Raw genomic sequence first — 12,137 nt, 5'->3', positions numbered from 1 at the left:
ATTTTCCTTCATAACCATATTAATCACACGCAGCTGTACCATAAGAGATTATGAAACCCATCAGTAAGTTTTAACTCAGTCATTACTAATGAAAGCATAAATCAGTCATTACTAAAACATAACTCAGCCAACACTAAAGCATAAATCATCCATTACTAAAACATAACTCAGCCGTTACTAAACAATAACTCAGCCATAACTACATCATAACTCATCCATTACTAAACAATCACTCAACCAGATATAAACCTTACCTCACCAAGCGCTTTGATCTCTTCAGCAATTGCGGTTTCCAGCGATGAACGTGTACGGTTTCCACCCCATTGAAGCATCGGTATGCCACCATCATTAGCTGATGCATTCCCAAACCGTTCTCCAAAGCATTTGATGGACTCATACGCCCAAGCCTGTAACACGGGTGTAAACCCACTGAGGGTGTATGACTTTCCCGTAGGGTTCAACATCTTTATGGAATCAACAAGAGCTTCAAATGCTGACCGACCCCACGGATACGTATTCATTGCTTCATCATCAAAAACTCTTTTGGCACTTTCATATGGAATTCTAGAGTTATGATGCAAACCATAAAGTCCAATGTGTTGAAGAAGCAACAGCCCCAACCATTTACGATGATCAAGGTTAACCCATCCCCGGCACACTCTTAATGCTTCCCTGAGTTCAAGTAGCGTTGGACCTGCCCCACCAGGCACTTTCAAAAGTCTGAAGAAATCTTTGTGTTCCTCTTCAAGTTCAAACCGTTCAGTAGGCATTGGGTCTATGTTTAACCCCGTCAGAAAATGAAACTCATTCAACCCAAACCTGATAGGTTGACCGCCGACCACAAACCAAAGCTCCTTCTTATGTACCCTTAACTGGTTACATAGTAGGAAATGAACAACCTTACCAGACCAGACGAATTGGCTATCAACTAGCTTAGAGATTATTCCAATAGGTACTTTCTTCGTTTCTTCCCACGCATCCAGTCCTATTGATTCCCTAATCTGAGGGAATTCTTTCATCCTGAAATTTGTGTTTATATCTCTAGACTCTATTTTAGCGTATAGTCTTGGGGGGTAATCCCTTGCTTGTTTTTTAGAAGAAATAATCACCATCGACATCTGTTATAGTTCATAAGTAAATCATAAAATGAATCAGCCATAACATAAAACAAACTCATACACAAAGCATAACATAACTCAGCCACAAACACATAACTCAGATCTAAAGCACAAAATATCTCAGTCACAACTCATCCGTCAGCAAAATAAAACAAACAGTAAATCAGCCATCGAATCGAATAAATCTAACAAATCAGCCATAAACCCTAAAATAACTGAGCCGCAACATAAAACAAAAAGTAAATCAGCCATCGAATCGAATAGATCTAACAAATCAGCCGTCATTAACAACGGCGACAATCAGCGGTAAATCATCGAAAAAACCCACATTCAGCCGGAAAACTCGAAACTAAACAGTCGACACATACCGGATAGACGAAGACGAAGAAGACGAAGAAGACGAAGAGAGAGAGAGAGCCAATTGAAGAAAGAGAGTGCGACGACGAAGAAAGACGGTGAGAGATGACAGTGAGAGATGACGGCGAGAGATGACGGCGGGAGATTGACGGCAAGAGAATGGACAATGACAGTATCGCCGGCGACGAGAGACGAGAGTTTCGATAAATTTTTTTTCTCGCGGTTTGTGAATAGTTAAAACTATTCACTTTCCCTCTCTTTGATATAAACGAGAGAAAACAAAACTGTGGATCTTAAAAAAACTGCTTAATGACGTGTTAATTCATATCTAATGTGTATTTTAATTTGTTGATGTGTATTTTTTTTTTTTTTACTCAAATTCGGAAAACAAAACCCAAGGGGTAAATTGTAATTACACCCAGGGCAATAAACATTCTAGTAATTTTCAAAAGATTTATAGATTTGAGTAATAAACCAAATTTTGGATAACATTTGAGTAATTCTTTCTAAAAAAAATATATGTAAGATATGAGATATGCAAGCGGTCATATCTTTTTGTTTACATTATATTGGAAGACGAGGTGATTAAAATTATTCTTGTTCTCCATAGAGTAGACAAGTGTTATCAACATATATAATGCTTACTCTTATGAAGATTTTTAGCTAATGAAAGTGCATTATATAAAAGATTCACCATACATGCTTTATATTTAGAAAAGTGTCCTAATTACAAATAGATTGACAGAGAGATGTGTTAAGGAACAATTACAGAATTGGGCATTTTTTTGAAATTTCTTATGGATTCAGGACTTATTACCCGTACTTACAGAAACAAGCATTTTAACTAACCTAAAATGACGAAATTACCTTTAAAACAAATGAAGAAATCTCTCACGATTTCTTTTGCCTCAACCACCACCCCCAGATCTCTCCACCGTTAATGCTCAGATCTTTCAGTTGATGGACGCTGACTGCCGGCTATTCCCATGGGTAAAGTCATCTAATAATTTTTATAGTTTCCTTGTTTGGTTTATGGAAAATTTAAGAAGAATTTTGATTCGATTAATGTTTATGATTGAATTGTCCTTGGGTTCACTAGATAGTATCCCGTAAGGTTTAGCTTCCTTCGTCCAAAGAGAAACTGATTAAATCAACCCCAACTATTTGCCAAACGGTTTTTTATACCTAAACTTTAACACTCTGCAAATAACAATCGGAACTATATTAAAATTCAAATTTGCTACTTAAACTATATAAAATATTGTCTATTTCAACATCTGTTCGAAGAGTGTTAAATTACAGTTTAACGATGTTGAGTCAGACGATCTGTGGTATCCATATGGGAATGGAAATAACCAAAACTACGTCGTTTTAGTCATTTTTGGGTATTTTGTAGCAAGAAACAAAACGTTTGACAAAAAATGTAGTATTTTTGGTCTGTGACTTCAACGTAGCACTGAGAATTACCAAAACTACGTCGTTTTGGTCATTTTTGGGTATTTTGTAGCAAAAAATGACCAAAAATGAAGTCTCACAACACACCCGGAAACTGGACTCTAATACTCCATTTTTTGTCAAACGCTTTGTTTCTTGCCACAACACACCTAAAAATGACTAAAACAACTTAGTTTTGGTCATTTCCAGTGCCATGTGGATGCCACAGATCGTCTGACTAAACATCGTTAAACTGTGATTTAACACTGTTCGAACAGAGGTTGAAATTGACAACATTTTATATAGTTTAGGTAACAAATTTGATTTTTAATATAGTTCAGGTTGTTATTTGCAGGGTGTTGAAGTTTAGGTATAAAAAAGCATTTGGCAAATAGTTGGGGTTGATTTTGGCTATTTTCCCGGTTTGGAGATGGTGCTGCATCTGTTGACGGGCGTTTGTTCGGCGAATAGAAGGAAGGAGAAGGAGAAGAGACCTAGGGACAAAACTGAAATTTCTCAAACACAAAAAGGCCTAAATTGGAGAGTACGGACTATAATGCCCAATCTCAAATATTTTACCCACAAAAGCCCCATTTTAATAAATATCTCGATGTGTTAATTCACTTTAAAATGATTTAATTATACAAAAGATTATATCTTGATTTTAGTTAATAAAATACTCTTCATTATTCTTAAGGCATTTTTATCGGTAAATTTTTTAAATTTAAGATCTTATATTGATTTTATTAATGTTTTAATGCAATACTATTATCTAATTTAATTAATTATTTTTGTTTTTAATTGAGCAATGAGATGATGACAGCTAAGCGAGAGAGTGTCTGTGGGTGTCTTAATTTGTCTTCTGCGAGATACAAGATCTCTTTCTCCTCACCTTTTTAATTTTCTTTTTATTTATTAAAAAGACACTTATCAAAAGATTACTGATGGACTTGCTCTTAGAGCAAACCCATTGCACATCTTCAAATTAGTGTCTCTAACTTTTTATAATATTAAATATAATATTAATCTAAGTTTAGATCTTCATCCCATTATTTTTAGTTTTTATCCTCCCATTAGTCATCCCTAAATATGGGTGTCTTGATTCCAAACTCAACACAAAACTGAACACAACATTGATTTCTTGTTCTATGTTGAGTTTTGTTGAGTCTGTACTGTGTTACAACATTAGTGCCTTCAGATCATTTATGCGTTCCTTGCTTTTGGGTTAATCAAGAACTCTGGTTCAAGTTAGGAGGGTTTATGAGCTCTATGACTCAGGAATCAATTCAATACACAAACCGTTCTTCCAAAATCAAATTAATCCCAAAACCACATGAGATAATTCGAATAGGTAAATAAGATTGTAAAAAGCTTTGTAACCATACCTTCTCTGAGAAGCAGCGATGGTGGCACCGAGAAACAGATAGAAGAGAGACATACCATGTGGCAAGTATGTTTCCATCGCGAGAGAAGGAGCAGCCAGTAAGGGGACGATCGTCCCCAACATTACTGCAATCAAGGACCATGTTTCTAGCCTGCTTTAAAGCCCACTTAGTCTCTGCATCCATATCTTCATCTGGATCATTCCTCTGCCGCTTTGCATGCTGAATCCTGACAGCAGCTCTCTTGATAGAATACTTGGCAATTTCTATTCTAGCCTCTCTAGGTTCCAATGACACATTATCACAAGTTTGTGTTTAGGTTTTTTGATTGATCACAAGAAAAGAGTTCCAATATCAATCAAAGGCTTATTTTACAAGTATCACATTTATGCATGTCTAAGAATCGGTTGTGCCCATTGTCCTACTCTATTAAAGCGGCTAACCCCAGAAACTCCATAGCCTCGATCATCGTCTTGAGCTTCCTCTTGAAGCCCAACATCTGCAGGACTAACTGAGTCTCCTTGCAGAGGTCGTAAAGCTCTTGCACTCTGGGAGAGAAGAATTCTCCTGATTCCTTGACGCCATGTGAAAGTCTTTCTTGTTAACCAGATTCAACAAAACCTTTTTCACCAGCTTTGAACAATATAGATCGGGTAATCATCACCAATATAGAGCAAATCATATCATCAAAGTTTCCATCAAAGTTTTGATGTTTTGATTTTGTAAAGATTAAAAAAAACAAAAAAAAAACGTAACCAATAAAAAAATAACATGTTTGTGTCTCTAAAGATCTAAAATATGTCAGCAGAAACACAGGTCTCTGAAATATTGGGATTAAAACTTTATTTTTTTTACTTATATTACTAAAAAAAAATATATATTGGGAAATGTTTTTAGGACACGTCCATTGGGAGAGTCTTCCCATAAGTATCAAAAAAATAAGGGAGAGTTACTAGAATATTACATAAAAGCTTCCTTATTACAAAAGTAACACACAATTGTTTGTAATTACTAGAATAAACTTTGTACCTATACTACCTCTGAAACTAGTGTTGGCAAAAAAACGTAACTACGGCTAATGCCATTCGAAAAAAGAAAAAAAACATTGGAAACTGGGACTAAGTCTACCGAGCCTTTGATGGTAGATTTATACAGGTGGACTGATTAAAGGTGTACATCAGATATTTTTGGTACACTTAGTTGTAGTGCTGGTACACTTAACCGTGGACGTAGATGGTACACTTAGTTGTAGTGTTGGTACACTTATCGGTCGACGTATATGAAATCGATTCGTTAGATTAAGTTTGTAGATGAATTTCCCTTTGATGATAGACTTATGTTTTTAGCGCGTGTAGCGACAAACGTAAAAGGGTGGGAAGATATTTATGGTAGACTAATGGGCTGTTGCGACAGATTTATGCGACAGCCTTCTCTCGTTACAGATATTTTTGGTATACTTTGTTTCTTTTTTGAAATAGTTTTCGTAGTGTTGTGGTAGGCTTCTTGTCCGTGGTAGATTTAGTAAGCAAGATTGACAGCTGTAAAGTCTTACCAGAATAACACGAATTTGTTTGAGCTGGCAAAGACAGTCTAGCGTTGCGATAGACTTATTGGAGGAAGATCTAAACAGGTTTGCTGTTCTTCCGATTAATGATGTTCATGTAATAAAGTTTGTAGCAGATTCATCAATCGTGTTCTGTTTGTCGGCCGGAGCAAACGTCTTTTTCCTACTCAGTTTCGGAAATCTTTCCTCTGGGTTCATCCATGGAAGAGCAAGATATCGTTTCGGAAATCTATATAACTCACTTTTTATAGGTTTTTAATTTAGAAATCAGATGTTGAGACGAAAATCTATAATAGTTGAGTAAAAACCCTACAAGTGAAACCAAAAAAATAGACATAAGTCGTGAAAAAATAAAGTGAGGCAGGGAAAATTAGGGTTTTCAGTCGTATGTTAGAGGTAGAAGACGAGGATATTATGGTAATCTCAGATTCATTAAACCTAAAATCAAACGTGTACGTACATATAAATGTGTACGTATATATGAACTTATACATACATAATGTTCTTGAGATTAGTGTACGTACATAACGTTCTTTTGATTAGTGTAGGTCCATAAATCCGTTTTAATGAACAATATTATTGTAATTTTGTAGTCATCTTCAACATATCTTCTTCTACAACCCTAGCTAATATTTTCGTTGTTGTTCACCGGAAATGGAACAAGTAAGAGATGTTACTAGAAAAAGTAAGAGATGTTACTAGAACAACCTATGTAATTCGTAATTGTTTATTTATTTATTATATTTTCGAGAGGTAATGAATAATAACCACACAAAATTACATTTTAACTATAGAGGGTAATATTTAGATAACATAAATAGTATTTGTCGAATTGTATATATTACTTAGTTCAACTAGGTACAACTAAATATATATTTAGATTTGTATTTATATTTAAAATATGAAAATGATAATTAAGGTTTATAAGAATTTCTAAAAAATATGGAACTATTAAAAAACTATGTTTAATCAACAATACAAGAATTTATCACTTTCTAATATATACTATCGTTTTCACATAAAACACTCTTTATAATATAAGGAAGACTTAGTAAGTGATCACCTCAAATGAAGCAAAAGAGGTGAAACCCAAGTTTTTATGAACATTGTGTTATGAAAACCTTGTATATGCTAATTAATAGTGGTAAATCTTGTGGCCAACTGCTAATCTATACTATTAAAAGGGAAGCATTTTTAATAAGTAGACATAGATTAAAAGATTATTACATGAAATGCCATTGAAAACAGAATAAGAATATGTATAAATCATGTATCCAAACATATTGAAAGTGAAATTAAATTAGAGCCAAACAGATTGATAGTAATTATACTAGCCAGAAAAATGTTAAATGATAGTAATACAAAAAAATCGGAAACAATAAAAACCTACCATAAAATCTAAACAAATCAACCCACGAAATTAATCAAATAATTAGCGTTTAATTTAATAAGGAAACTAACACCAAAATCTCGGACAAAAATCAATTAAACATAAATCATAAGGAAATCAGAATCAATATACCCTAATAATTTGTACTTGCCATAACTAATCAACAATTAAATAATTAGCAACTACGTTAGTACAAAATCAAAACAGTCACTAATACTAATGGATTTTTTTCTTAAAATATCTACCAATATAACAAATGTTTTCCTATATCGAATTGCATTGATCACAATTGTAAACTTATTTTTTAAAATTACGAATTATTATTTTCCTAAACTACTAACCATTCGGAGTAATTTTAGGAACTAAAACTATTAAAAATATATTTTTAATGATGAAAGATTTTCCTATAACCCTAAATGACAACTTATTTATTTTTGTATAAATACTGCTTCTATTGACAAGCCAATCACTCAAATTCATCGATGTAGTTCTATTAAAATATTTCTTTTGGTGTTTTTTATTGTTTGGTAGTGTTAGTTTGGTGTTTCCTTGGTTCCATTAAAATCAAAATATTTATGTTGGTGTTTTTTTTTCACATGCATCAACTTATTGATTTGTTTCAGATTTTTGTTCTCAGAGATTAACCCAGTGGCATCTTGATTATGAAGCAAAAAGAAACTAGGAGGTGCAGTCTATACTATTAAGTTAATTCACTAAACCAATAATTTATTAAATTCATGTATTATAGTCTCAAAATTACATGTAAACTAAAGTTATCATGTACATAAGATTAAGTACACGTGAACATTAGGATAGAAGGTTATGATAATTTCATGCCTTATATATATGACTGAGAGTTTGAGTCTGAGCGGTTAACAAGAACAACGAAAATGCCATTTTTGAATAAATATGGCATCATCAGCTACATATATTGTACTAATATCTGTAAACCAGATTCTTAATTTAATATTAGATTATGTTCTTAAGCCTATGTTTTTCACATTTTTTGTGTGGTTATATAACATGTAAAGCCAAAATCATAGGAAAAACTGTTACGATTCTTTCAAGAAAAAAAAATTCAGAATACATAAGCTATACCGCACCTTTTGCACAACTCCAAAGGTTTCAGTATAGTAGAATATAACGTTACTGTAGTGGCAACCCTCAAGTTTTCAGTATAAGGTCTGTTCGTTTCAACCCTCAAATTACAAGGTAGCGACTTAAAAATTAGTATCGCTAAAACTAAACCAACAACAGATTAAGAAAACGTGAACTTGCATGATTAAACGAACTAGACCATAGTCTAATCAAATTTTTGAAATTGCATGATTAAAAGACTTTTAAAAATGATTTACAATTGTAATCTATGTATTTTCTAAGGTAAAACAGGGAGGTTTGTCCAAAAAAAAAAAAGGTAAAACAGGGAGAAGTAAAATTAAGGCAATTCTTGACATGAAGTATACTTTACTGGTGATTGATTTTACTATATTTAAGAGTTATATAGATGAAAGCAACATGTAATTCTGTTACTAGATTTATGCATCTATCTACACATAGTGTACGATATATATATGTGTGGTATAAAAGATAAATTGTTTATTAATATACATAAATTGTGAATTCACATTTTTTGTTTTATATTTTACGGATAAAATATTTTCGATTGGAAGAGAAAAAATCAAAAAGGTAATTTTATTTCTTGATCGTAAAGACCAGCTAATTTTTTTTTTGACCCATTGGATCCTGGTCAAATAAACTTGTGGATCTTTGTTTACATATTACAAAATAATTAAAATTAAATCAACAACTTGATAAGTAGCTAATATTTATGAAAGTCGTTTTAAAAGTGTTCATAACTAATCAGATTATTAATATTGATAATGTATATATGGAAACTTATTTAATTTTGGTAGTATATTATTTGATATTTCTAAAACGACCATCTAATTTAATATATATAGGGAAGGAAACATGTATTTCGGAAAATAAATATATTATCTAAACTATTCTGGATAAAATATGAGGATGAAAATTTTGGGTAACAGGGATTGTAGACATAACATTTACTTATGTGGAGTACATGGGACGGTTTTTTTTGTGGGTCAATATAATTTAATTTACTACAGGGCAGACATAGCAGACAAGTGTAACCTACTTGACAACTTTATTTAGCTCATCCGGTTCATGATTTTTTTGGTGTTTTAACTGGTTTGATGGTTACCGAATTTGACAGAATTCTAGCTGATCACTAATCCAGATCACAATCAATCCGGGTTCGCTATCATGTTGATTCAAAATTTATGGTGAAGCAATAACAATATTAAGAAAGCTACCCAATATAAATTTATGTTCTAAATGTCATATCAAGTAAATATATCTACCAATAAAATGTCGTATATACAATTCTGAATCTCTTACATATTTTCTTATTTATTTGACTAAAATATAAGATCTCAAATAGTTAAAATATTATTAAAACCTTAGTTATGCGATGGAAAAAACTTAATATATACAGGATGAGACACATGTTCTGTCCCAAAATAAATATACTGTTTACTCTGGCTACTTTTTTTTAATGTAGTTGTCTTTATTGATAACATAAACAAATTCGATCATTCTTTTTTTTTCTAAACCGAAAGTAGAGTTTGGATCTTAAATATTAATAACATTCTTAAAAAATAGTATACAAACATGTTAGTAAACTTAGCTTTTGAAATCAATCCCGCACGTACGTGCGGGTCTGAATCTAGTTAATAATTTATATTATAGTCCAACTGGAAATACGAAAAAAATGCAAAAGTTCAACTATGGATATGAGAGTACAACTGGATAACTATGTATAATTATGTGTACACCAAATAACTTTTTACTAATAGCATGTTGCCTTTGGTTCATTTTACCACTGTGTGATGATTTTAAATGAATATTCCGCCGCCAAAATCTATTTTTTATTTGTTTTCACATGATCCATATTGAAATTTATTTTAATAATTCTACTACAGTTGCACCAAGTAGTTCAAGTTATACTGAAATTTTCTACCTAAGTGATCTAGTTATACATAAGACCTCACATTCACCCTAAATTCTATTAATTACAACCAAACAAATCGCAGTCCCTATGTCTCTATTGCAACTCTTTTATCATCTGCAAAAGCTCCATCTTCTACTACTTATAGCTTCTAAGTAGATATTATTTCTCATCTATTACTTCATTAAGCTACACTTCTTTTCTCAAACATCTCTACTATTATTACTTCATTCTTAAAGAAATACATCATTTCATAAACCAACTAGCAGTTCATACATAACACAAGTCTTGAGAGATTTGTAAAAATCTAAAGCCAACAAAAAAATCATAAAATACCATTGCTTTCCCATAAAAGATCCAAATCATACAAAATGAACACATGACAATCATGGACTCTAGAAGAGAAGATGTAACCATCAAACCAAACCATAAACAAAACACAAAGTCATGTCCTAAACTGATCAAGTTCTCAACATGTTCAAACCAAAGGGTCCTATTGCTTTGTTTGAAGCTACATCATCTTCAAGCATATCATCAGAAGCTTATATATATACCTAAAGAACAACAAGAAGACGGACATGAGCTATGCTGCTGAAAATATAGATGCCATTCATAATCATGCAGTAGAAAAGAAAGAAGCTTTTTTTTACCATTCCGGAGACTTTTGAAGGAGACGGACTTGCTCAAAGAAGAGAACTTTATAGACAATAGGTGTAACTTTGCTACCAAACTCTTGTGACTTTTCCTTTCCTGTATAACTTCCTAGCAACACCAGTTTTGCCTCATCATTCATCAGACCACTCTGCAAATTCAATATACCAGTTTAAGTCATACCAATCAAACAAATACCAAGATCCTCAATTTTAGCAAATGTGAAGCTTTGTCTTTAGAGAAATGATGCAGCAGTTTATTAGCTAAACTAGCCTTCTGATACGTTCTTATTTGATCTCAGGATATCTTAATAAAAGAAGCTACTTTACCAAATGACCAAGAAGAACTGAAGGTATGATGAGTGTAAGAAGGCAGCTTCTAGTTTTCCGTAGCAGAGTCCTGCAGACAGAAATGCAAATCAAGAACATCGGTATGCTTACAGACATGTATCAAGAAAAAACATTTTATCTTCAAATGGAGAAGCAAGATTTTAAACCTTCTTTGAAAACAAGGCCTGTAAGAGCAGCGAAAAGGGGACCAACAAACCAAACAGCAGTAGGATGATCAACGACATACTGAACCAAGTTATCACCGGCTGGTCTAGCAAGGGCTGCGTAAGTGGCCAAGGAACCAACAAAACCAAGTGCCCATAAAGCTTGAAGAGTCCTCTTAATCACCGTAACATAAATATGAATAAGAAACAGAGATAGCCCTAAACCACTAGCACCAACGAAGTAAAACAAATCATGGTTTTGTTTGATTATTTCACTTAACCAAGAGTCTCCTGGTAAAAATGCAGCAGTAGAACAGCTACAAAAGATGCAGCAGCAGTGACTAGTCCTGATCTGTACAGAAGAACCTAAAATAACAAAAGGGGTCAATCTGCGTTTGGTAAAGTCACAAGCTTTCGTCAAATCTACGTTTGGTCAATCTACGTTTGATATATTCACAAATTTCAACTCTTGCTTACCAGCCTGTCATGAACTTCTTGGACGCCCAACCCCTAATGAACAAGCTTAAAGTCTGCAGAAAATAGCCAAAGCATCAGACCACAATGCTCTATGTGTATTATATCAGCTTGAAAACATGAATGACCATAAACATCACAAGACTCAAGAATCGGCAGATCCTAACAAAATCACTAGGAATGCAAATTCATACTTGACTCAATCAGGAAAGGTCAAATTTTTACAAGCTTCTGCATAATAAAGAT

General features: G+C 33.0%; 1 pseudogene across 1 annotated transcript; it reads right to left on the bottom strand.

Annotated features, from left to right (window-relative positions):
- Positions 1–10,596: 10,596 nt before the first annotated feature.
- Positions 10,597–11,783, bottom strand: LOC147924621 (uncharacterized; annotated as a pseudogene). Its single transcript, XR_015587508.1, has 4 exons — positions 11,421–11,783; positions 11,254–11,323; positions 10,924–11,075; positions 10,597–10,827 (listed from the first exon to the last, which is right to left on the bottom strand). The product of XR_015587508.1 is annotated as an uncharacterized LOC147924621 (transcript).
- Positions 11,784–12,137: the final 354 nt, after the last annotated feature.

Source organism: Camelina sativa, chromosome 17, assembly GCF_030686135.1.
Source record: "Camelina sativa cultivar CO46 ecotype springtype chromosome 17, ASM3068613v1".
Taxonomy (NCBI): Eukaryota; Viridiplantae; Streptophyta; class Magnoliopsida; order Brassicales; family Brassicaceae; genus Camelina; species Camelina sativa.
Note: the sequence above shows the minus strand (reverse complement) of the source record. Positions and strands in the feature narration are given on the sequence as shown.